The sequence below is a fragment of the Pinus tabuliformis genome, chromosome 4_2 (assembly GCF_031772625.1).
Source record: "Pinus tabuliformis cultivar Carrire ecotype Pingquan chromosome 4_2, CPIR1, whole genome shotgun sequence".
NCBI lineage: Eukaryota > Viridiplantae > Streptophyta > Pinopsida > Pinales > Pinaceae > Pinus > Pinus tabuliformis.
In genome coordinates this window covers 682,164,038-682,191,303 of record NC_142304.1, presented here as the reverse complement: position 1 = coordinate 682,191,303, position 27,266 = coordinate 682,164,038, and positions in this window count along the sequence as shown.

Sequence of the window (27,266 nt, the reverse complement as noted above, 5' to 3'; positions counted from 1 at the left end):
CTTTTAAGGAGTCCGAAAAGGATCAAAAGTGACTACTTTGGAGAACTAGGCAAAAAGGTTTACCAAACAAATCCGTAAAACTGCATATACACCTTGGCAGTCATATGAAAACCAAGGACTTCCCGTACGGCAGTCAATCTTCCCGAATGCTGTGTTCAGTGCGTTACAGTTTGTAAGGCGGCAGACACGGCTTCCTGTGGATAAAGGATGATAACCTAGTGGGGTCTCCCCATATACTCGACGGTACGTGGGAGCTCAAGTCCGTGCTAGACCACTTGTTGCGTCACGGAAGGAGGAATCACCCAACCTTAAGTGAAACAAAAGTGACTAGGTTTAACGACGCCAGAGCACGTCTCTAGCCTAGACCTCTAAACAGTGAGCGTTATGTTCCAATGAATTTTTAAGTTCATTCAATTCATTTTACGGTTAATCTTTGATTAGGTTTCGATTTCCAGGTCCTACCGTATGTAATCTCTCACAATTCCCTAAATGCAAGCTATATGCCAAAAAGTATCATTTCGTTCGATGAACACTAACTACGAGAGAGTTGAGAACTTTTCAATCAAACAAAATGACCATAAACAATCAAGAACCACTCTAATGCAGCTAATGGCAATAAACAAAACTTTTCTTTAAAGTCACTAATCAATGAAAAGCTCTAATTTCCATTAACTAATTCAACGCAAAAGAGACTGTTCGTTTTCTTTTCAATGGCAAAGTGCACTAAACAAATTTTGAGAGATAATAACACCGAGTAAAAGAGACAAATTTCACTCAATGAGAACACAATCAAGTCCCCGAAATACCAAGGTAGTCCTTCAAAACGAAGAAAAACACCAAAGACTTCAATGAGCCATGTGATCTAGGCCCAAAACGAAGCCGAGCGGAATCCAAGTGAAAAAGAAGTAAATCACTCGAATAACGCAATAAAATACTTAACAACCACTGAACAAGTGCAAGAGAGTAACCAAAAAGTTGACTGGAATGATAGAAGACCAAAAATTCGACACGCAAAGCCACTAGATGTCCTAGGGCTAAAACATGAAATCGATAGAAAATGGCAAACACCCAAAGTATGCAAATGTAATCTATGCACACTTTTCATTCATATCCTGAAAATGAGAATTCTAATTGTGCAAGTGTGATCTATGCAAGAGAATTCTCAAACACAAGATGATTGTAATCTAAGAATCAATCAAGTGCAAATCAAGAAAAACGGGTGAGAGTTCCAAAGATCATAAAATAAAAACACTCAAAGGCGATTAACACTCAAAGGGAATTTTTTTTGCAAAAACAAAAGCAAAAAGATGCAAAATTGTGAAAAGACTGAGACAAACCTCCAAGTAATGATCAAAGGAAATCAAATTAATAATTTTCCAAAAAAAACTCAAAACCAGTCAAACAAGACTCTGACACACTCAAGTGATTGAAAAAGGTGTAGCTAGACACAAAACCCAAGCTTGGAAGGCTGCAAACAAGCAAACTAGAAAAGTTCACAGGCCTGGCGCGACTGTCAGGCGGAAAACTAGCGCCAATTGAGGATTGGCGCGGGCTGTACACTGGAAAGTGGCGCCAATTGGCGCGACTGTCATGCAAAAAAGAGCGCCAATCAAGTTTGCTAGCTTAAAAATAAAAACAAGCAGTCCAAGGCTTGGTCGACAGTATCCAGACAGACCAGGCAGCAAGAGACAACAGAGCATCCAACCCAGAAAGCTATCTAAGCAACCAAACGAGAGAACCAAAGAGACAAGACTCCCCAGTGGAGTCGCAAATTGTTGTGGAGGTAAATCCCCTCTGCGGACAGAGGCGATCCCTACTAGCCCAGACCGGGTCTAGCAACAATCAAACAATGCTATCACGCAAGTTCCTAATTGCAAATTAAAGGTGGATGATGAGAACCTACTTGGATTCCAACACTAATATTCGTAGAAGAGACGTCGCTCTCGTTCCTTTGCTTCGGCCGGTCACGATCCCCACGATCTCCGTGATTGGACACCTGCACATGCAAAGAACAACACAAATACAAGCATAAAATCCAATAGATGCAATTATATATCAGTTAGAAAAGATATAACTCAACATCAATCATTACAAAGGACAATGAGAGTGGAACCATAATGATAGTCATCTATTATTGATAAATAACAAAGAAGAATACAACCATAGTTCTGACGTCAAATCCTCCTTTGGCTGGGTGATCAGCTACACAAGTCTTGCAAAGCTTGTTGGGATGGGAACAAGCCTCTCTCTCTTTGGGTGACAAGAATCTCCTTACTTAGATTTGGCCTTATGGGTGCAAAGAAGGCTCTTGCAGCTTCAAACTCTTGAACTCCTGGAACTACTGACTAGCTTGCTCAAGGCATAGAGGCAAGCTTTTATAGATAGAGAGGAAAGAGATAGGATCAACCACATTATTCATGGGATTGGCTTTATCACTTGGAAACTTCCATGAAAGGTGGCAAACCACTTCCCTTCTATGGAGATTCGAAGCCAAACCATCCTAGCTCAACATAGATTCAGTTGGTGAATGGGTTGAAGAGAACCTTCGGAAGCTTGTTGGTTAGAAACTTTACTCAATTCGGTTGGCGCGAGTGCGACTCTGAGACAGAGCGCCAATGGCGCGCCCTATTTAGAGGATTTCCCTCATTGGTGCGGGCAATACACTGTGGACCTGCGCTAATGCGAAAAGAGCTGTTTTCATGGGTATTTTGCAGGAGATGTCTTCAGGGCATATGAAGCTCATACTTAGAGGAATATGATGCAAGTGGTTTCAGGTCATGTCACTTCTCACAGGTCCCGGAATGAGTCCTCCAGTGTACGGGTGAGGGGTAACAGGGACGGTGACAAACGGTGACAAATTGCTGTGTAACACCTCGCCACACACTTCTTCCACTCAGCCAACTCTTGTGCATTAGTTGAAGCTAGCTTTTGGATTTCTTGATCAATGAAATCCTTCAAGCTGTTGTCTTCTAATACATCCTCCATGCAATCTTTCCATGCTATGTAATTCAAGCTGCCTTCCAAGGCATACTTGAGTCTCAAGCCATGAAACACCATTGCCCAACCTTGAAGTATGAGATGAATTCAATTTTCACCTGCAACCCTGAACTTCAAACTTCAAATTCTCTTCTCAGTATACTGTTCACAGCTCCGATAACCTTTGCTCTAATACCATGTAGAAATTTCTCTATAGATCAACTAGCTCTGATACCATGTAGAATTTCTTGCAAATTCTCTACAAATCTACCTCTGAGATCTATGTAGAAAATCTGACTGTAGATTAACTTGATAATGCAATATACCAAAGCAAAATACTATAATCTACTTCTACTATCAAGCTTGTGGAAGCTTAAAGATCGAGCTGAATCAAAGCTGAACACATATAACTATGAGAAGAAGAATCAATACACATGAAACACAAAAAATACTCAGGGGAAAGCCTCAGCTAAAAACCCCATTATCTGTATTATCATACAAGGTGGAAATACATTAGAATTATACAAAGCCTTAGCACTCATAGCTAGCCAGCTCTCAGTACAATCCTCCTGGATGCTCACAGGCAATCAAAGCTTCTCACAGGCCTTCCTCTCTGCCCTCCAAGCTCCTATTTCCTTGCACAGTTACCTCTGGGATGATCTCCTTCACCCAGTGTAATGCTGCTCTCACACACTGCTCTAACACACTGTTAGAATTGCACAATCCTCAAGGAACCTTGGCTTGATTGCATGGATGAGTTTCCTTTATAGGAAAACACATGCAACTGATAGTAACCTGTCCTTCACATTTAGCTCAACTAGGTCTTCATCTGAATAGACATGCATGAGTTTTTGATGAGAGAATCTTCAGTTATCTGGAGTACACTTATTGAGTGCATGCATGCATTAACTGACTAAACTCACAATTAGTTCCTCAAACAGTTTGGAACTAATTTAATTGGACTTAACTCAATAAACCGAGCTAAATAATTACAACTCAAATATAACTCAATCTTATCTCCTTAATTAAGGGATAATCTCCTTAATTTAAGGGATAACTGTTGCATGACTTCACAAAGACTTCTAACTTGAATTTCTCCAACTAATTAATCCATAATGAATTAATTAATTATTTCCAAGCAGCTGGTGAGACTAAATTCAAATTTTAATTCAAAATTTTAGTTCAAGGACATTAAAATTGGAATATTCTGGATTCTATTTTTATCAATTCTTGTTGCTATTTTCAACGCTAACAAACATATTTCAATGGTGGTTTTCCTGTGGTGTTTTCAATGATGATCTCTTGTGGCGTTTTTCAATGGTGGTTTTCCTGTGGTGTTTTTTAATGTTGGTTTGCATTTCAAATCAGTTCATTTATTAAGAAATAAAATATATTTGTATATGCATTTTTCATTTTAGAAGAAGGAAGAAAAAGCATTCAAGGGAAGCATTAAAGATATTATATTGTGAATCTTATTATGAAATAGGAAAACAAATTGTTCCTTCGAGATGAAATCATTAAAGAGGGGCTTGAGTCTCTTATCAATGACTTTAATGATCGTGAACTTAAAAACAACATTGCAACAAGAAATAGGGAGAAAATATTTAAAACATTTAGTTTCTTGTTTCTTAGCAATAAGGGACAAATGGGTGGAGTTAAAGAATCCAAGAATCCCACCAGATTGTTGAAACTCTTGAATGGATTTTAGAAAATCTTCCTTGATTAAACTATAGAAACCTTAATAAAATTGAATTGTTACTCCATCGGGACCAAGACTCTTTCCCTCTCTCATGGAGAACATAGTTACACGAAGCTATGTGTATGCTATTTATTTCTCAAAATTCTCATTCATTGTGGTGAATAAAACACGTGGGTAGAGATTTATAACTTATAAAATCTCGTGAATGGGACAACTAGCAAGCTTAGAAAATAGAAACGAAAAGAAATATTATCCATGTTTCATTTTGTTAGTAAAATATTAAGCACATGATCCATTGAATGCCCGAACCTTCCCGATCATGTTCATACTACAATGGAAACTGATATACTTGTGAGAAATTTTCATGTTGTTATCTCCTTTTAATATCCATAGAGATCTTCTTTTCAGCCTCAAAGTGGTTTCCTCTTTGGCTAGGAGGTTGCTTCTAGTGGCTAGTTGGGATCTGACCAACATTTCATTTTCTGAAGAGAGAGGGATCGAGACATTGTCAACCAACATTTATTTTAGATTATTTTCAATCTCTATAAGAAGGGACTGAGAATATATTCTATAAAATCGGGCCCATGGAATTGATATAACTTTGATTTCTTTTATATTGTCATAGAACTATTTCATAGAAAAGTCCTTAAAAGGAGAACTGAAGGGTACCCAATTTGTGCAAACTTGTTGGATATAACCTTATTCTTCCTACCATACATGAGATTATTTTAGAGGGCATGGAGGCTTCACCTATGGATATTCTAGCTTTAGAATGATAGGAGAATGATCAGAGAAACCCCCCACCTCTAACCACGATTATATTATCCAATCATCATCTATTATACTTTTATATATTAAAAATCATTTTATCCTTTTAGCCACATTGTGATCTCCACGTTTACCATTTCACTAAGATGGAGAAAGTTTTCAGGGAGCTATATGAACTAGAGAGAGAGAGAGAGAGAGAGAGAGAGAGAGAGAGCTGAAAATGTGATTAAATTACCCTTTGATGGGGTCTCATCATCGATGTGATCCTCAAACCTCCCTAAGGGACATAATCAGGCCTAATTCTCCCCCTAAATAATCTTAAGAGTAGAAAGGATAGCCAATGAAATGATAAAGCCACAAAAACATTAAGGTCTACATATATCCCATAGATGTTGGACACCTAAACCCCTATCTTTCAAGTCCACCGAGATTGTTATGGCCCCAAGGGGGCTTATATTGTATTAAATGTATATGGTATGACCATAAGGGGGGAATATATGGGATTAAATTCACATATGGAATGACCGCAAGGGTGTTGAAAAATGTAAATAGGTTCCGTCTTTGTAATTATCAATGTACTTGTATCATTATATATTTCATGTAAAAGAAAATATGAAAAAGAAAATATTGTTATTATTATTTCATTAGTCAAGCATCTTCTTCATGATTCTAGGGTTTATTGAGTCAAAAGGATATTTTTCGTGAGTTAATCTATTGTTCTTGAGTCAAGTCCCATCTGGACTTTTGGAAGAAAAAGGAAAAAGAATTTTTATTTGAGTCAAAAGAGTCAATTTTGTCCCCAACATACCAAGTCAACCATGCCTAGACAAGTCGTCCTTGGAAGGGACTACTTGACCTCCTAGATGTGTATATATAGAGAGTAGTTCAACCTAATTTGGTCACCACTTGGAAACTTTTATTTCTATGAAAGCAAGAGAAGAAAAGCAAGTGAAAATATAAGGAAGAAGAACAAAAGTCAAAGGAGAGAGAGAAGGTCAAGATCTTTTGTGATTATCATGGTTTATGTTTTGGTAATTATTTGATGAACAGAACATAATAAAAGTAATAAGAATCCGACATATATTCACAAGCAATTATCAAGTAAGAGAAACCAATCCTAATTTACTACCCTATTGGTTTCTCAACATGGTATCAGATATAAGGTGAGGAGTAGGAAACTGAAGATCACTTTTGTTGGATCATTTGAAGACATTTACATCATCTACTTTGGAGGACATCATTTGAAAAGGGCATAAGGAATAAGACTCAAATAATATATTTTACTTTTGAAGAAGACTACTATGGCATCTATCTCTCTCTCCTATCATTGGAGGCTCTTGTACACTCATCGTCCATCATTAAAGGAGTCATCATAGTAGCTTGAAGACATATTTATAAAAGACATCACTCAAGCATATATTTGAGTATTCTTAGAAGCATCAATATTCTTGGGAACATCATCTACATTCTTGGAAGTATCATCATTCATCACTATTGTACCTTCCATCAGAGAAGTCATCTCTAGTCAAGTCATCATTCAAGGACATCCTTGAATACTCTTGGAATCATCAAAATTCTTGGAAGCATCAAGATATTGAGAGTATCATCATCATTCAAGAACTTCACTCCTTTAAGAAGTATGTAATTTGCTTCATGTCTCAATCTTCAAATCAAATGGCATCTTTTTGTAAGGAAGGCAACAAACTCGACGGGTCATCAAACTTCCAAGCTTTGAAGAAGAGAATTGATTTGGTTCTCACTGAAAATGAAGTCATGGATCACGTTCTAGGAAAAGTTTTAGAACCAGCCAAAGACACATCGACCCAAGAATTTTCCAAGTACAATAAATTAGAAGTTAGGGATTAGAGAATTATCATCGAGTCCATCAAAGATCATCTTATCCCCTTTGTTGCAGATTTGGGCACAAGTAAAGGAATATATGACAAATTGGTAAAACTATATGTTGTCAGCACTACAGATAAGAAAATATATTTGAGGAATCAACTTTATAAAACTAGTTTGTCAAAAGATGAAAACTTAACCTCATACATTGTGAAAATCTAGAAATTGAAAGCTCAATCACAAGGGCATGGAGAAGTCATATTTGATTCTGAATTAACTACTTGTGTACTCAATGCTCTACCTTCATATTGGAGTAGTTTTGTGACCAACATCTATTCAAGAAAGGACACTCCAAACTTTTATGAGCTATGGGCTTTGTGTGTTCTATAATAATCAATATTAAAAGTCAAGGATGACATCAAACGCAACAATGAAAAGTCTTAATATTTTATTGCTAGATCAAAGAAAAAGTTTGGAAAATTTGGAAGATTTGAACCTCGTCGAAAATACAACAACGACAAAAATCAGCCACATGGAGACCAAGACATGTCCAAAGTAGAATGCTTTGAGTGCAATGAATATGGAAACTTTAAAAGGGATTGTCCCAAGTATCCTAGAAACAAGAAGAACAACAAGAGGAAAGAAAGAAGTGGAGCTCATATTGTTGAAGAAGAAGAAGCTGAGAAAAAACCTAAGACTAAAAAAAATAAAGATCTCTACTGCTAATGATGCCAATAAATATCGGGTTTGCAAGTAATTTTTTTTTACTATAAGGTGACAATTAGAGTTGTAGTTACTTTAGAAGGTTGAGAGTTTCTCTAGAAATTTGCTAAGGGAGCATACAATTTGAGTCATCAAATTTGTCTACACTACAAGTAGTCATCATAGTAGTTGCAGTTAAACTTATAGAAGAGTCTCGGGATCTATAAATTATGGTATCATGGAAAGAAGCATATAGCATTGAAAGAGTTAAAGTCTACATTGTCAGTTGCATTTTATCAAGGTTGATAACAATCATATAAACATAGAAGGAGTTGGACCATCTAGCACCTTGTAGTTCATGCAACAATGACATTTAGAAGAAATTTTTTCAGTAGAAAAGGGACTACAAGGATCTACTATAGAAGCAAAACCATTAGTAGGATCAAGGTCATTATGCAACATTATAGAAATTTTTTCAGTGTAGTGACATGGTAGAAGGATATTCCAATATTCCACTAAGAAAATTATGGAAGAAGCATCAAAATCAATCTAGAAGGTATGAAGATAGTCTAGTAAGGTATAAATGAAGCATTTCTCATCCTTAAGGAAACTCATCATTCATGGAAATCATCTTCAAGAAAAAGAAGCAAGAAGTTGACTAGGTGGCAATATGAAAGAAAGAGGTATGCAAATCATTAAAAAAGAGCTCTTCATTAGAAAGAAGACTCATATCTTTAGAGGGAGTTGAAGGAAAGAGTAGGATAAATTTTAATCAGAAATATACTTGAGAGCATGAGCATGATATGCCTTGACCAATTAGAAAAGTCAAGACTCATCCATATGGCTATTTGGTATGTAGAAGCATAACAATATTGGTAGAAAAGATGATGTGAGGAAGGAAGTTATGGCAACTTTAGAGGGAGCTACAAGCACGAAGTGGCTTGAAGGAACTTATAGTTTGAAATTATAAGTAGCTTCACTTGTTTTGGAAATTTTAATGATGAGAAAAGATGTTTGCAATATGGTATGACTTCCAGGAAGAATATATGGAAGCATTGTGTGCACTATAAAGGAAGGAAATGCAACAATTTGATATAGGAATTCATGAGATATTTTGTCGATCACTTGATGGTATGATGGTTTCAATATTGATCTAGAATAAGTTTACTTTCCATGGATGGATAGAGTGAGCTATAATTGGATCTACATTGATTGGTTTGATAGATACTTTTGATGAAAGAGACATTACTGATGGTTAATGGAAAGTGATATAACTGTTGAAATGATGATGGAAAAATCTTGTCATGAAGACAGATTATTAAAGAGTTTGGATCCATAAAATATTTGAAATCCAGGTATCTCAAAGCTCGATATGATGTGATGCGAGATAGGATCCCTGCAACTACAACTAAATCCCCATATAAGAACAAGTAGCTTGTGATTGAGACAATTTGAGGCTTGTGGTTATGTTTCCCCAGTTGATAGGGGGTATGGATCTCCTCCCTAGTTGAGAGGAAGTGATGATGGAAACCATATTCTCCATGTGTCATGCACTAGGCCAGGACTAACAATGATAAGTCTAGTGAAGGCACAAGTAGGTATAATGGAGGATTGGATAAGCATATGAGACAGATACTTCTTGAGGATTGGGAATCTAAGATATGAGAAGTCCCGAGGACTGATTCGCTTTGAGGACATGATAGGGTATCCAAGATAAGAGTAGTCCTGAGGAGTACCGATATTTGTTGAGGATTGGGAATCCAAGATAAGAATAGTCCTATAAGGACATACCTGGTGAAAATTCAGATGGGGCATGTGCCTTGAGAGGAGGTGGCGGTGGTGTCCAATTGTGTGCCTCCCAGCATTGTGCTCTAATCTAGTGGAGAGTTAGAGCTTGTTAGATAAGTCCTAGTTATTTTGTAATTGAAAATGTTGGTTATGATAATGATGCTTGATGATGCTTCTTATCAATATACACTCTTCTTATGAGAATATTTCAATTTGAAATTATCCTTGTATCTCGTGTGTAATTAAGAAAACCTTCCTAGTTAAGAGGGACTGTTGAAAAATGTAACTAGGTTCGGGCTTTATAATTATCATTATACTTGTGTCATCATATATTTGATTTAAAAGAAAAATAAGAAAACATAAATTATTATTATTATTATTTCATTAGTCAAGCATATTATTCATACTTCTAGGGTTTATTGAGTCAAACGAATATTTGTCATGAGTCAATATATTGTTCTTGAGTCAAGTCCCATTTGAACTTTTGGAAGAAAAAGGAAAATTAATTTTTATTTGAGCCAAAAGAGCCAATTTTTTTCCCAATGACCAATTCCACCCTGGAAGGGACTATTCGACCTCCTGGATGTTTATATATAGAGAAGTTTTACCTACCACTTGGAAACTTTGATTTCTATGCAAACAAGAGAATAATAGCAAGCGGAAATCTAAGGAAGAAGAACAAAAGTCAAAGGAGAGAGAGCGAAGGTCAAGGATGAATAAAAATAGAGCTTTTTGCTCTAATTATTCCCTAGAATCTGCCACACGTGCAAAATTTCAAAGAGTTGCAGGGGCATAAAATTTCAAATCTATTGCAAGGGTAAAAAATTAGAGTTTGACCAGATTTGAAGAACTTTGACCATCATTGACTTGATTGGATTTGACTTGGTTGAGGAAGATTTGAAGGAGGGCTAACTTGGGTCTTGTGGGAGGTCTTGATCTTGGTTTTTGGGTCTTGGATTTCTCACTTTGATCTGATTCTATAAGAAGAGAAGTTGGTTGGGTTTTCCCCCTTATGGGGTTTTTCCCTGGCTTGGAGCCTATATCTTGTGTTCATTGTCTTTTGTGATCTTCATGGTTTATGTTTTGGTAATTGTTTGATGAAGAGAACATAATAAAAGTAATAAGAAGCCAACATATATTCACAAGCAATTATCAAGTAAGAGAAATCAATCCTAATTTTCTAGCCTATTGGTTTCTCAGTAGAGGGGGTACATATACGAGCTTAAATGTGCATTTAATCTCATATATGCCCCCATATGGTCATACCATATACATTAAAATAAGGTTAATGCTATATAAGCCCCTGATGGGGCCATAGCAAAGATCCTTGATGGTAGAAGAGACAAAGGAATGAACAAAGGAAAGCTTCCACAATATTACCAAACCACTAGAAAGGCCTTCCACATCCAGCACCCCATATCTCCAATATTTTAACCACAGAGAAAGGGTACCTAAGATTTTTAGACAAGGCACATTATTTCTTGTAAAAATATGACATCAAGATTTCTAAACTGAACTAATCTTTTTAGAGCTAGGATTTTGGTCTCATTTCCTAGCCCTCTGATGTTCAGAGAAATAAAAATAAAAATTTCACTTGATTACGGGCCTTTCCAATTCTAAGGGACATGAGTCCCATAAGGATTATCAAATTCCAGACCTCCCTATTTAGATACTTTTTTTCTTTTTCTTAGATCTCGAGTGGATAAGTTATCTTGGGAAAGAGGGATTGTGGTAGGTTATTTTTATTCCCTCCTAGGAGAGGCCTTCAAAAGGATGTTATTTCATTGGCACATCATACAATGAAAGAGGAGGGATAGAGCAAGAAATATTGTTAGGGGAGTACGGGCATGGAAAATTATAGGGAGGAGAAATATAGGTATTAGATGGAGGAGAAAGTGTTGGAGCTTTACTATATGATTCAAATAAGGAGGGGATGATGAAGGATCACCAGAATATTTATTTTTAGATTCACCCAAAACATGCATCAACAATGGAGGGGAAGGAAAAAACATACCTAAGACTAAGAACGAAGAAGGCACCTATGAATCCGGTTGTAGTTATTTTTCATTCATTCCCCTAGGCCTACTTTCGCTTTCTCCAACCTAGATTTGCAGAGAGATAATTTTTTGGATTGATCAAAACCTCGTTCCTATGATTTCCCGTGCTTGAACACCAAAATTGATTGAAAGGGACTGCATTTTTTAAATATAGAATTTACACTAGGCTAGTACATGACCCACAAGGTGGCAGTCAAAGCATCAAAATGGCAACCTTCAATAGTCCAAACATTGGGACGAACTCCTTTGGCCACTTCTAATTTCAATATGGTTAGGAAGACCCTTACAAGCATCCATCTCTACAAGCAACCATAACCAATGACTGTCAATATTGTTTTCCCACCTGTCAATCTTGTTTTCCCAACAATTATAATACCATTGTTATATAATAACACTTTATTATTATTATTCTAAGGAAATACTTGTGCAGATCCACCCGAAAGGATCACATCATGTTGATGTATTAACAAAAATTAACCCAAAAGGCGTCGAAGAGATTCGACCTTGTGACCTCCCATTAGCGAGATGCTTTAGTGACGGGAACTCGACCAATAAAGCTAACCTCAAGACTATTTATTATTATTATCTTAATTTTTCCATTTTAATATATTTAATTATTATTGTAAAAATATAAAACACCTTTAATTAAAATTATTATAATTTTCCAATTTTATGTTTTGGAATAAACAAATTAATGTCAATAATTCGCAAACAAAAATAGAAACGTGTTATAAGTAACTATTTATCATACTCATATAAGTATAATTATATTTTTAATAAAACATATTTATTAATCAAATGGAATATTTTTGTAAGGAAGGTAACAAACTCGATGGGTCATCAAACTTCCAAGATTTGAAGAAGAGAATTGATTTGGTTCTCACTGAAAATGAAGTCATGGATCACGTTCTACGCAAAGTTTTAGAACTAGACAAAGAAAGGACCAGAGAATTGGCCAAGTACAATAAAGTAGAAGTTAGGGCTAAAAGAATTCTCATTGATTCCATCAAATATCATCTTATCCCCTTTGTTGCAGATTTGGGCACATCTAAAGGAATCTATGAAAAATTGGTAAAACTATATGTTGTCAGTACTACATATCAGAAAATAGCTTTGAGGAAGCAACTTTACAAAACAAGGTTTTCAAAAGATGCATACTTGGCCTAATACCTTGTGAAAATCTCAAAATTGAAAGATCAATCACAAGGGCTTGGAGAAGTCATATCTGATTCTGACTTAACTGCTTGTAGTGTACTCAATGCTCTACCTTCAGATTGGAGTAGTTTTGTGACCGACATCTATTCAAGAAAGGACACTCCAAACTTCAATGACCTAGGGGGTTTTTCTATTCTAGAAGAATCAATATTAAAATTCAAGGGTGACATCAAACCCAACAATGAAAAGTCTCAAGCTTCTGTTGCTAGATCAAAGAAGAAGTTAGGAAAAATTGGAAGATTTCAACCTCATCAAAAATACAACAATAACAACAATCAACCACATGAAGGCCAATACATGTCCAAAGTACAATGCTTTGGGTGCAATGAATATGGACACTTTAAAATGGATTGTCCCAAGGATCCTAGAAACAAGAAGAACAACAAAAGGAAAGAAAGAAGTGGAGCACATATTGTTGAAGAAGAAGAAGCTGAGAAGAAACCTAAGACTAAAGAAAAGAAGATATCTACTATTGATGATGCCAATAAATACGAAGTTTGCAAGTAATTTTTTTCTAGAGGATGACAGATAGAGTTGCAGTTACTTTAGAAAGTTGAAAGTATCTTTGGAAATTTGCTAAGGGAGCATATAGTTTGAATCATCAAAATTTTCTACACTACAAGTAGTCATCATAGTAGTTGCAGTTACACTTACAAAAGAGTCTTGGGATTTGTAAATAATGATATCATGGAAAGAAACATATAACATTGCAAGAGTTAGAGTCTACATTGTTAGTTGCATCTTATCAAAAGGTCATAAGGAGTCATCTAAACATCGAAGGAGTTGGACCATCTAGCACCTTGTAGTTCATGGAAAAGCTACATTTAGAAGTAGTTATTCAGTAGAAAAGGGACTACTATGATCTACCATAGAAGACAAATCATTAGTAGGATCAAGGTCATTATGCGACATTATATAAATTTCTTCAGTGTATGGAAGAATCATAGTGACATGGTAGAAGAATATTCCACTAAGAAAATTATGGAAGAATCATCAAAATAAATCTAGAAGCTATGAAGATAGTCTAGTAAGGCATACATGAAGCATTTCTCATCCTTAAGGAAACTCATCATTTGTGGACATCATCTTCAAGAAAACGAAGCAGGAAGTTGACTAGGTGGAAATATGAAAGGAAGAGGTATGCATATTGTTAGAAAATGGCTCTTCATTAGAAAGAGTACTGATATATTCAGAGGGAGTTGAAGGAAAGACTAGGAAAAATATGAATCAAAAACATATTTGAGAGCATGCACATGATATGCCTTGAAATATTAGAAAATTCAAGACTCTTCCGTATGATTGTTTGGTATGTAGAAGCATAACAAGATTAGAAGAAAAGATGATCTGAGGAAGGAAGTTATGACAACTTTAGAGGGAGCTACAAGCACTAAGTGGCTTGAAGGAACTTACAATTTGAAATTTTAAGTAGCTTCACTTGTTTTGGAAATTCTAATGATGAGAAAATATGTTTGGGATATGGTATGAATTCCACGAAGAATATATGGCAAAAATGTGTGCACTATAAAGGCAGGAAAGGCAACAATTTTATATAGGAATTCATGAGATAGTTCGTTGATCACTTGATGGTATGATGGATTCAATATTGATCTAGAATACGTTCACTTTAATGAAAGAGACATTACTGATGGTTAATGGAAAGTGATATAAATTTTGAAAGGATGATGGAAAAAACTTGTCACGAAGATAGATTGTAAAAGAGTTTGGTTCCATAAAATGTTTGAAATCCAAGAAGCTCGAAGCTCGATATGATGTGATGCGAGATAGGATCCCTGCAACTACAACTAAATCTCCATAGAAGAGCAAGTATATGATGAATGAGACAAGCTGAGGCTTGTGGTTATGTCTCCCTAGTTGAGAGGGAGTGAGGATGGACACCATATTCCATGTGTCATGCACTAGGCTAGGACTAACATTCGTAAGTCTAGGGAAGGTACATGTAGGTATAATGGGGGATTGGATAAGCATCTAGGACATATAATTATTGAGGATTGGGAATCTAAGATAAGAGTAGTCCCGAGGACCAATTCTCTGAGGATAGGACAAGGTATCCAAGGTAAGAGTAGTCCTGAGGAGGACTGATATTCATTGAGGACTGGAATCCAAGATAAGAATAGTCCTGTAAGGACATAGATGGTGAAAATCCAGATGGGTATGTGCCTTGAGAGGAGGTGACGGTGGTGTCCAATTGTATGCCTCCCAACATTGTGCTCTAATCTAGTGGAGAGTTAGAGCTTGTTAGACAAGGCCTTGATTATTAGTAATTGACGATGTTGGTTATGATAATGATGTTTGATGATGATGCTTATCAATCTGAACTCTTCTAGAGAACATTTCAATTTTAAAGTATCATTGTATCTGGTTGTCTAATTATGAATACTTCCCTAGTTAAGAGGGATTGTGAAAAATGTAACTAGGTTCTGGCTTTATAATTATCATTATGCTTGTGTCATTATATATTTTATGTAAAAGCAAAAGAAGAAAAAAGAAATTATTATTATTATTATTATTAGTCAAGCATATTATTCATGCTTCTAGGGTTTATTGAATCAAAAGAATATTTGTTAGGAGTCAATATATTGTTCTTCAATCAAGTCCCGTCTGAAATTTTGGAAGAAAAAAGAAAAATAATTTTAGTTGAGTCAAAAGGGTCAATTTTGTTCCCACAAGGCCAAGTCCACCCTGGAAGGGACTATTAAACCTCCTGTATGTTTATATATAGAGAGAAATTTCACCTCATTTTGTCACCACTTGGAAACTTTAATTTCTATGCAAGGAAGAGAAGAATAGCAAGCGAAAATCTAAGGAAGAAGAACAAAAGTCAAAGGAGAGAGATCGAAGGTCAAGGAGGAAGAAAAATCAAGATTTTTTCTCTAATTATTCCCTAAAATCTGCCACACGTGCGAAATTTTAGAGAGTTGCAGGGGACAAAAATTTCAAATATATTGCAAGGGTCGAAAATCACAATTTGACCAGTTTTGAAGATCTTTGACCATCATTGACTTGGTTGAGGAAGATTGGAAGGAGGGTTGACTTGGGTCTTGTGGGAGGTCTTGATCTTGGTTTTTGGGTCTTAGATTTCTCTCTTTAATCTGATTCTATAAGAAGAGAAGTTGGTTGGGTTTTCCACCTTATTGGGTTTTGCCCTGGCTTAGAGTCTATAACTTGTGTTTGTTGTCTTTTGCGATCTTCATGGTTTATGTTTTTGTAATTCTTTGATGAAGAGAACATAATAAAAGTAATAAGAAGCCAACATATATTCAGAAGCACTTATCAAGTAAGAGAAATCAATCCTAATTTGCTAGCCTATTGGTTTCTTAATAGAGGGGGCACATATACGAGGTTAAATGTGGATTTAAGCCCATATATGCCCCCATTATGGTCATACCATATACATTAAAATATAATTAATGCTATATAAGCCTTCGGTGGGGCCATAACAAAGATCCCTGATGGTAGAAGAGACGAAGGACTGAACAAAGGAAATCTTCCATAGTACTACCAAACCATTAGAAAGGCCTTCCACGTTCAAGACCACATATCTCCAATATTTTAACCATAGAGAAAGGGTGCCTAAGATTTTTAGGCAAGGCACATTATTTATTGTAAAAAGATGACATCAGGATTTCTAGACTGAACTAATATTTTTAGAGTTAGGATTTTGGCCTCATTTCCTAGCCCTGAGATGTTCAGAGAAAGAAAAAGCATTTTTTCACTTGATCACGGGCCTTTCCAACTCTAAGGGATTGGGTAATAGTGTAGGTTTTAACCCCGTATAGAAATTACCTGCATACAAATTCTAAAACACAAAAAATAAACAATGCGAGAGCATAACACATAAAACACATATACACAGATATTTTCCCTTGGATCCCAAAACTGGGACTACCAGATTGATTTATCATTATGTTCCTTTCAATGTTACAATACATATTTATACATGCCGAAGCATCCAATACCATGGACCGAAAAACATCGCATCCAAGACCATGGACCGAAAACCATCGCGTCCAAAACCATGTGCGAAAACCATCCACAAAACCATAGGTAGGTTCGCCCAACCTAATATAGGGTCCAAATTCTTTTTCCCCGGGGCGCTGCCCTGGATCCCGTAGAGGGGGGCTACCTGCCCCCCTCAAACCCCTTGGACAGGGGGGGCTACCGCCCCCCCATGACCCCCCCGCTATGCAATCGACACAACGAAGGGGGGGCTCCGACCCCCCTCTAACCCCCCAGTTAACTACGTGGGCTAGTCGTGGAAAGAATATAACACAACCCAACAAATAGTTGATAGTTTCCCACTTTTGATTTCTTTCTTAGCTTTCATTTTTTCCATGCATATGTGGGATTTACATCCCACATGAGTCCTATAAGGATTATCAAATGCCAGACCTCCCTCTTTAGATCCTTTTTTCTTTTTTTTTAGATTTTGAGCGGATAAGCTATCTTGGGAAAGAGGGATTGTGGTGGTTTATTTTGATTCCCTCCTAGGAGAGGCCTTCAAAAGGATGTTCGGACATCAAACAATGAAAGAGGAGGGATAGAACCAGAAAGATTATTAGGGGAGTAGGGGCATGGAAAATTATAGGGAGGAGGAAGAGAGGAATTAGATGGAGGAGAAAGTGTTGGAGATTTACTACAGGATTCAAATAAGGAGGGGATGATGAAGAATCACGAGAATATTTATTTTTAGATTCACCCAAAACTTGCAACAGTAATGGAGGGGAAGGAAATAACTTACCCAAGACTAAGAACGAACAAGGCACCTATGAATCTAGTTATAATTATTTTTTGTTCATTCCCATAGGCCTACTTTCGCTTTCTCCAACTTGGATTTGCAAAGAGAGAATTATTTGGATTGAACAAAACCTCGTTCCTATGATTTTCCCTGCTTGAACACTAAAATTGATTGAAAGGGACCACAATTTTTAAATATATAATTTACACTAGGCTAGTACATGACCACGAGGTGACAGTCGAATTTTCAAAATGGGAACCTTCAATAGTCCAAACATTGGAATGAACTCCTTTTTCCACTTCTAATTTCAATCTTGTTAGGAAGACCCTTAGAAACATCCATCTCTATTAGCAACCATAACAAACGACTGTCAATCTTGTTTTCCCACATTCTTTCTATCTTAATGAACCAACCTAGGCAGTTTCCAAGCCTTTCTAATATATCCTTCCTCCATAATCAAATTAAGAAGCATGGCAACATGACCCAAACATATGATATGGAAAGAGGTTCCTGTCGAGGATCAAAAGATACTTCCCCTTTCTTGAACAATAGGCCCAAAAGGCCCCAACTCCAACTTCTACTAATCACCTTTCCTCTATCTTATATAATGATGGATTTAAACATATATTAGCCTCATGGAAGTTTAAATAATTCTAGGACATATCCTAATAATTGAAGCCAAATTTGCTCCATCCAACCCTTACACAAGACCATCCCAAGGGATTTACTGCAAAAAGCTCAACTATTGCCTTATTAGTGAGCTAAAGCTTGTCTTCCATAGGGATATCCAAACCATTAGCCATGACCACCTTATATTTTTTTTTATGTTTGCATTTAATCTTTTTTCAGTAGTTTTACTAGCAAACCCCTTAACCTCTAGAGTAGAATGAGAAACAAGCTCTTCAAACCTAGTAGAAACCAAGGGAGTAAGGTTTTCAAAGGAAACAACTTTAGGACTTATCGAAGAGGACGAGGATACTGGATAAATTTTTGAAAAGAAATTATTTCCCGACAACCCAAAACTACATCTTTAGAAGCATCCAAACATATATATGACAAAGGGATGACATATGTATGTTTATTGCAATCAAGATGCTGTAGGTGGCAGCTATTGGATATATGTTATATTCTTTGCATGACTACACCCACACATTGTACATTGTACTAGGCGTACCAAGGGGGTCACAAGGGGGGCACCCCCCATGCTTGGGGGGTTTGCAAGAGGGTGGAAGCCCCCCTTGTGGTGGGTTCACGAGTAGCAGCCACGAAGAAAAAAAATTTGAGTGGATTTATGCATCTTTTTTTGGTTATTTTTTCGCATATTGTTTTTACTTTTACTGGTTTTTTAGTGCATGGTGGTTTAGTCCATGATTTTCTAGTTTTGGTTAAAGAACTACGGTTATACTCTAATATAGGATAAATGGATTGGCGGTTAATGGATGTCTATATATATATATAAAGAAGAATATATTGAAAATCCTCTCTGGTTTTCTCAATTATAAAAATTTGTGTTAATGTGTGTGTTTGGCATTGCATCTTTTTTCATTTATTAAGAATATGTTTGCAACAATTAACTATACAAAATTAAAACCTACAATATATTGATTACAATGAGACATTAAACTCATCATCGGACGATAAAAAATCCCTACTAAGTAAGTCGAATCCTCCCTGAAATCTACATTGTTTTGGTCTATTATTGTAAATGGTAAGCTACATTAGAAACAACCCCGAAGAGAATGTTTGACTATATATTTGAACGACATATGTCTTATCCTCATTGTACTACCTCATGGCGACACCACACTCACACTAGATTGAAGATCCCTATTTGTAGACTTAGTACTATCTAGCTAAGATATCCACTCTATACCATTTATTCAAGCCTATTAAAGATCTGCACTCTATATCATTTAGTTGCCTTGATATTTACCAACTAAAACCCAAAATTCAAAACATTATGCTAGACAATCTCTCGCAAAAACCCTAATCACAGACCCTAACCTTAACAACTTTAATACCATTGTTATATAATAACACTTTATTATTATTATTATTTTATTATTTCAGAGGAAATATACATGCAAATCAACCCGAAGAGATCACATCCCGCCAACTTATTAGTAGAGCTTAACCCAAAGGGTGTCAAAGAGAATTGACCTCATGACCTCCCATTAATGAGGTGCTTTAGCGACATGAACTCGATCAATTAAACTAACCCTTGAAACTATTTATTATTATTATCTTAATTTTTCCATTTTAATATATTTAATTCTTATGATATAAATATAAAATACTTTTAATTAAAATTCATATAATATAATTATGATTATTATAATTTTTTTAATTTAATATTTTGAAATAAACCAATCAACATCACTATTTCGTAAACAAAAATAAAAACGTGTTATAAGTAACTCTTTTTGCTACTAATAAGATCCATCTTAACACCGGATCTATCAAGCGCTGAGAGGGATCAAATCTGTCGAGGTGCAAACCTATTTTTTGAGTGCAAAACTTGAGGAAAGGTTTGCACCTCAAAGATTTGATCCCTCTCGGCGCTTGATAGATTCGGTGTTAAGATGGATCTAGGATGGTTTCAGTCATGTGCGGTCATACAAAATTTGCTAAACATCTAATTATTTTGATCATTTTAAATATGTTAAATATGTATAAGATTAATTTGGTAAAAATTTAAAATTTGCTTAGTTACCTCAGTTTGTTGAGATGAGAGAGACTGTTAGTAACTTGAATCATGAAAAATGATGAAATACAAATTTTGAGTGCAAAGTGTCAATGTAACAATTTTGATAGATAGAAAATGTGAATGCTAAGAATATGGTCTATTACAAACAACCTTCATTGCAATCAATCTAAAACTATTTTCTTCTACTATTTCTATTATCACACCTATTAGTTTTTCCATTTTTTCTTATTGATCATATGAAAAGAGTAGTTGGAAGCATAGACCATTCAAATATTTAACTCGATCTACTGTAGTAAACAACACACCTTGTCTCTATTGCTCTCCAATATTAATAGTATTTTTCTCCAAAGTCAATCATTCTGACTTATGGAGTGTTAAACCCCAAAAAATTTTAAATGGTAGTTATTTTCTATTACTGTGTTGGAATGCAAAGTAATTAACAATGTTGAATGATGGAAAATGGCAATAACAAGAATGTAGCCAATGATAAATAGTTTATAGTTTCAAGAAGCAAACATTTGGGGTAAGAAAACATTTTATATAGGATGAAAATTCAAGTATTGTATCCAATGTTGAATAATTTTCATGTGCTTACATGGAGAGAGAGTGTGTGTGTTTTGGGAGTTAGAACGAGAGACAAGGGGAGATAGAGATATAGATAAGGAGGAGAGGGAAGGAGAGATATATATATGGAGAGAGAAATGTTAGAGAGAGAGAGAGAAGGGGAATAGAGAGAGATTGAGGGGAAAGGGAGGGAGGGAGAGATAGATAGATAGATATAGAGAGAGAGTGTGTATGTTTAGGGGCTGAGATAGAGAGATAGAGAAGGAGAGAAAATGGGGGATAGAGATATAGATGGAGGATGTAGAGATGTGCTTACATTGAAATCAATGCACATTACTAATCTAATTACTTTGAAATTAATGTACATCATACATCTTGTTACATCAAATCAGAAATCAACCTCTACACTAAAATCAATGCATGCAGCGCAAACAATAAAATAGGATCAGAAATCAACATCTATATTGAAATCAATGCATATAGTGAAAGAAATCAAATAGGATTAGAAATTAATATCTACACTGAAACCAATGCATCTAATGCAAGCAATTAAATATGAGTAGAAATCAACATCTACGTTGAAATCAATGCATCTAGTGTAAGGTATTAAATATGATTAGAAATCAACATCTACGTTCAAATCAATGCATCTAGTGCAAGTGATTAAATAGGATTAGAAACTAATTTCTACATTCAAACGAATGCATCATGTGCAAGAAATCAAATAGGAGTAGAAATTAATATCTACACTAAAACCAATGCATCTAATGCAAGCAATCAAATATGAGTAGAAATCAACATGTACACTCAAATCAATGCATCTAGTTTAAGGTATTAAATATGATTAAAACTTGGCATCTACACTGAAATCAATGCATCTAGTGCAAGCGATCAAATAGGATTAGAAATCAATATCTACACTGAAACCAATGCATCGTGTGCAAGCAATCAAATAGGAGTAGAAATCAACATTGACACTGAAATCAATGCATCTAGTGTAAGGTATTAAATAGAATTATAAATCGACATCTACACTGAAATCAATGCATATAGTGCATGTGATCAAATATGATTAGAAATCAACAACTACATTGAAATCAATACATCTATTTTAGTGAAAATATAAAATATTCATGACTTTCTAGATCTAACTTCTATGTATGTATTTGTCTCTATGAGACTCTTTCTTCTTCCCTCTCTCTCCACCTTCCATTTTGTGTCTATCTTCCTCCTCCTCTCCTTCTCTCTCTTCCCCTCCCTCTCCCCCCCGTCTCACTCTACCCACCTCTCCCTAACTTTCTCTTCTTTCCTCTCTCCCCCTGCCATCTATATTTATACCTCCCTCCATCTCTCCTTATTTTTCTCTCTATCTCAACCCCCTAAACACATGCCACGCTCTCTCTCTCCCTCCCCATATTAATTATATATATATATATATCTTCCTTTCCCTCTCTATCTCTTCCCCTTCTCTCTCTCTCTCTCACACACACACACACTCACTCTCCATCTCTTCCTTGCCACTCCCCCTCCACCTTTCTCTCTCTATGTCTTTCTTCCCCTTCCAACTCCATCTCTCTCTCCCCCTCTCTCTCCCCTCTCTCTCAAGTCCTCTCTCTTTTTCCTTCCTCTCTCTCCCACCTCCCTTTGTCTCTGCCCCCATCATACACACTCTCTCTCTCCACCCTCCAACTCTGTCACTATCTCCCTCCCTCTCTCCCCCTCCATATATATGTCTCCCTATCTATCTCTTCCCCTTCTTTCCCTATCTTTATCCTCTCCTTTTCTCTCTCTTCCCCTTCTTTCCCTATCTTTATCCTCTCATTTTCTCTCTCTTCCCCCGTCTCCTCTCTCCCTCATTCCATCTTCATCTCTCCCTTGTCACTCCCTCTCTTTCCCCCTCCAAATCCATCTCTCTCCCTCCCTCTCTCTCCCTCCTTCTCTCCCCCTCCTCTCTCTCTTCCTTTCTCTCTCTCACTGTGTCTCTCACCTCTATGTCTCTCTCCCACACTCTATTCCCCCTTCCATCTCACTCTCTTTCTTAAATATGATCCCATTGTATTGTATTTAAGAAAGTATTTAAATTAATAAAAAAACATAATTGGTTGTAAAATATTAAACCTATATTTTGGATCAATCATGTTAAAGAAAATACAATAATAAAAAGATTAAAAGAATCACCCACTATCTTTCCTTTATCATTGTTAATCACTTTGCTTTCTCACTTCGCTTGGATCGTTGGTTAAGATGCATATATAAATTTCACATATGTATATATACAAGTATTATCATTTTTTAATTTATTAAAACCTTCATTTAATCTCTATGAAAATATTGTTAGTAGTCGCGAGGATAGAGGGTTTAGATATACCTCAGAAGTAGTTATAACCCTTTTGCTCTTAGATTAAATTAAAAAAATGTTACAAAATTAAATTAAAACAAAATATTTGTAAAATATTTTTATTTTGAAATAAGTTATTGTTTTTGGGCATGTGGTATTGATAAGCCATGGTATAGGCCCATGGTATTGTAACAATTAAAAGCCTAGATCCATAACATAATAATCAAAAGTCTAGATGGCCCATATTTTTGTTTTAATGTAACGTTATGTCAAGTGACAGCATCTCCCTCATATTTTTGTTTTAACGTAACCTTATGTTATGTTAGGTGACAACATCTCCCTCATATTTTTGTTTTAATGTAACATTATGTTATATTACGTGACAACATCTTCCTCATATTTTTGTTTTAATGTAACATTATGTTATGTAACAACATCTCCCTCATATTTTTTTTAATATTTTTTTTGTAATGTAACGTTACATTAGGTAACAACATCTCCCTCATATCTTTTTAATATTTCCCCATATACTAAACTATAGAGCACCTTTCGGATGCAGATAATTATAATTATATTTTTAATAAAACATATTTATTATTTGTACAATTTATTTTTAATATAAAATATTTATTATTTATATTGAAATATATATTAAATCAAACCCAGATACTTATTAAAAAAGGAACTTCACATGACAACCTAACTGGGATCAATAAGTGAAGTGCAATGCGCATAATTGGATTGGATGTCAATCAATTCTGCTAAAAACAAAAATAATAATGTGATTTATGGTAAATTATTAATATTCATTTAATATCTTCATAGTGGTGCGTACCCTTGACCTGCAGAATGTGTTAGAAAATAAAAATGGTTCAGAATTTCTAACTCAAAACTAAATTGGCAGGGTGAAAAATGGATGATAAATTATAACGTCAAAACCTAATTGACGCGGACACGCACTAGCGGTTAATTGGTTGAAGTGGGCATGTGTTTGAACACGTGTGTTGACACGTGTAATATAATACATTATTGGAAAATTGAAAATATTATGTACTGAATTAATTGTTTTCTAATTGTATTTTTATCCTATTCATTAAATATATTATATTATTCTTATCCAAACCAAACATTAACCAATTCAAAAAGTCACATGTTAAACCTATCCCACGTGACTTCGAAATTGAGCCGCAAAAGAGAAACGAAAATGCAGGTTGCCTGACTCTGTCTACGTGGCTAACTCATCGTCTCCGTTTATAATCCATACCAATGTCGTGACCGGAAATTTTCCTTGTAAATATCTTTGCATAGTTTTCTTAAATAAGAATAAAACAATATAACCTCAATTAAAAAAAAAATTAACCCAAGATAAACCCTATAAAGAAGGGTTGCTTGTACACATCGTTAGATGGTTTTTCTTAAATTGAAGCAAGCACACAATATAGACTCAATCACAAAGAAAAAGAAATTATTAATTTTTCAAGAGAAAGTTAGTATTCTTTTCATGCTGTGATCAACATTCTCGAAAATTTTACTTACATTTGAATTTTGGAGCTTATTGTGGATCTTATGGTTCGTCATTTAAGGTTACTTCATTGTTGATTGATGTTATGCTAAGTGTTCAAGTCTTCTTCTTGGACTCTGAGGGTCAAAGTCACTTGTTCTCACATGCTTGGTCCTTGATAAATGCTTGAGTGCATCTTTCTTATGCAAACTTAGCTAGGCATTGCACAACCCTTAAAAGAAAGGTTTAAGTACAATGCACTATGCAACTTATGTCGACAGTCAGCTCACTCTCTCCATTGACAATGTTCCTCTCACTTTCAATTGCATTTGTCTCATCATTTTAGTGAGTTTTCTTAACTATCGTTTTTGTGCATCTTTGCTTTCATAGGTGTCATTTTGTCGTTCGCAATTGTCGTTTTTGCAACAACCCTTGGTTGATTTTCCATGTAAAATAATATAAGACCAAGGTCATGGGACATGTATTTCAAGTTGAATGTTGGGAAAAATATCCTAGTGGGTGTCACTTTCAATTTATTATGGCTAAGGAAATTGACAAAGGCATTGACAAAGACAAAGATGCATTAATTGGAATTTTATTTCTGAAATAAAGGAAAACAGGAGAAAAGGGAGATGAAGGGTCACAAATTTGCATGTGAGGAAGATTGAAGGAAAATATAGGGAATTGAAGAAAATATATGCCTCAATGATAAAAAGGCTTATGATGATCAATTAACAACTTTTGTCAGTCTAGAATTGGAGTTCTCTTCTATTCTCTCATTCTATCATACTTTTGCACACTTAGAGGAATCTTGGAGCACTTTAGCATACATTGGATTTGGAGAAAGAAGGCAAAGAGAAGCAGGAAAGTGCAAGGGGATTATTGGATCAGCAACTACAACTACATTGCTTTGCAGGTAACAGGTTGCATGTGTCATTTCCTTGTGGGTTTATGGTTGCATGGTATATGCACGTGATTATCTGGTTATGTGTTGTCATTAGCATGGAGGATTTCCTGGATTAACATTGGTTTTCACCTTGCCTTTCCATTTCCTCGATAGTCATGGGGTTGTGGGTTTTTCCTTGATTGCTTTCTGATTGGTGCTCATAATTTTTTATGGCTGAAGGTTGGAACAAACGCTCTAGAAGCCCTAGAACAACTTGGGTTGAGTTATTAGTCCTAGAGCCTAGGTTGGGACAAATGTTCTGGAGCCGTTGGTGAGTTGAGTTACAAGTCCCTCGAGGTAGGTTGGACAAACGCTCTGGAGCCCTAAAAGGCTGTGGGTTGAGTTACTAGTTCCTTGAGACTTGGATAGCTTGGGTAGAGACCGATCTAGTTGGTGTTAGTGATGTCTGATCGTGAGGTGGAATCGTTGGTTGAGGGTTGAGGTGGTTTGGCCTTTGGAAGCCTTGGTTTTGTTTGTCTTGGTTTATTCCATGAGATCTCACATTCACAATTGGAATATGGCACAGGGGTGATTCGCTGAAAGAGAGATTTGGTTTAACCCAATTTATGGTTGGGTGGTATGTGGAAGTCCTTGAATTGGTCGGTAATTTCATATGTTAATAAGAGTTATTCTTTTCTCTTTTCTCATATGCTCATGCTCTTTTCTCTTATCAAAGTAGATCAAGACGAAACAAAAAATAACAAATTAAAATCTTATATAGGAACTAAACTACCAAAATACAAATGTATTTGTGCAGTGGGTAAAGGAAAAATAAACAATGACAAACAACTTATGTTTTTTAAGGAAAGGGAGTAGGATTCTCATAAAACCTTTGCTTTGTGTGAATAAGGAATTCATTCAATATAGTTGAGGAACACTCAATTACAAAATTTTTAGTGGTTGGTATGATGAAAATTGCAAAGAATCTCAAAAGGAACTATTAAGATCTAGTTTAAATGAAGGGATAAAATGGATGAATGAATACAAAAATATTTTTCAAAGGAAGAAAAAATTAATTCTTATAAAAAATCAAGGAATTTGATCAACACATTAATACGTGACTCCAATCTTTTTCTGAAAATAGTTACATTGAAAATTATCTCAATTAGGAGAGGTAAATGAAGAAGAAATGATAGCATTCATACATGAACATTACATGGAAGTGAAATAAATAATGTTATATCTTTTATCCACAATGAAAGTGATATCTTAGTATCATCTTTGTAAGTTATTGGAAACTTTTTAGAGACAAAAATAAGTAAATTAGCATTACAAGAAAATAATTTTAGGGCTCCTTGAGCCCATCTCCAATGTAAGAGATTAACCATTAGCCACTTTGTTACTCTAAAAGCTATTACTAAGGAAGTGTAAGAAAAAATTCTTCGTAGCTATTAACTTTTTGAAATA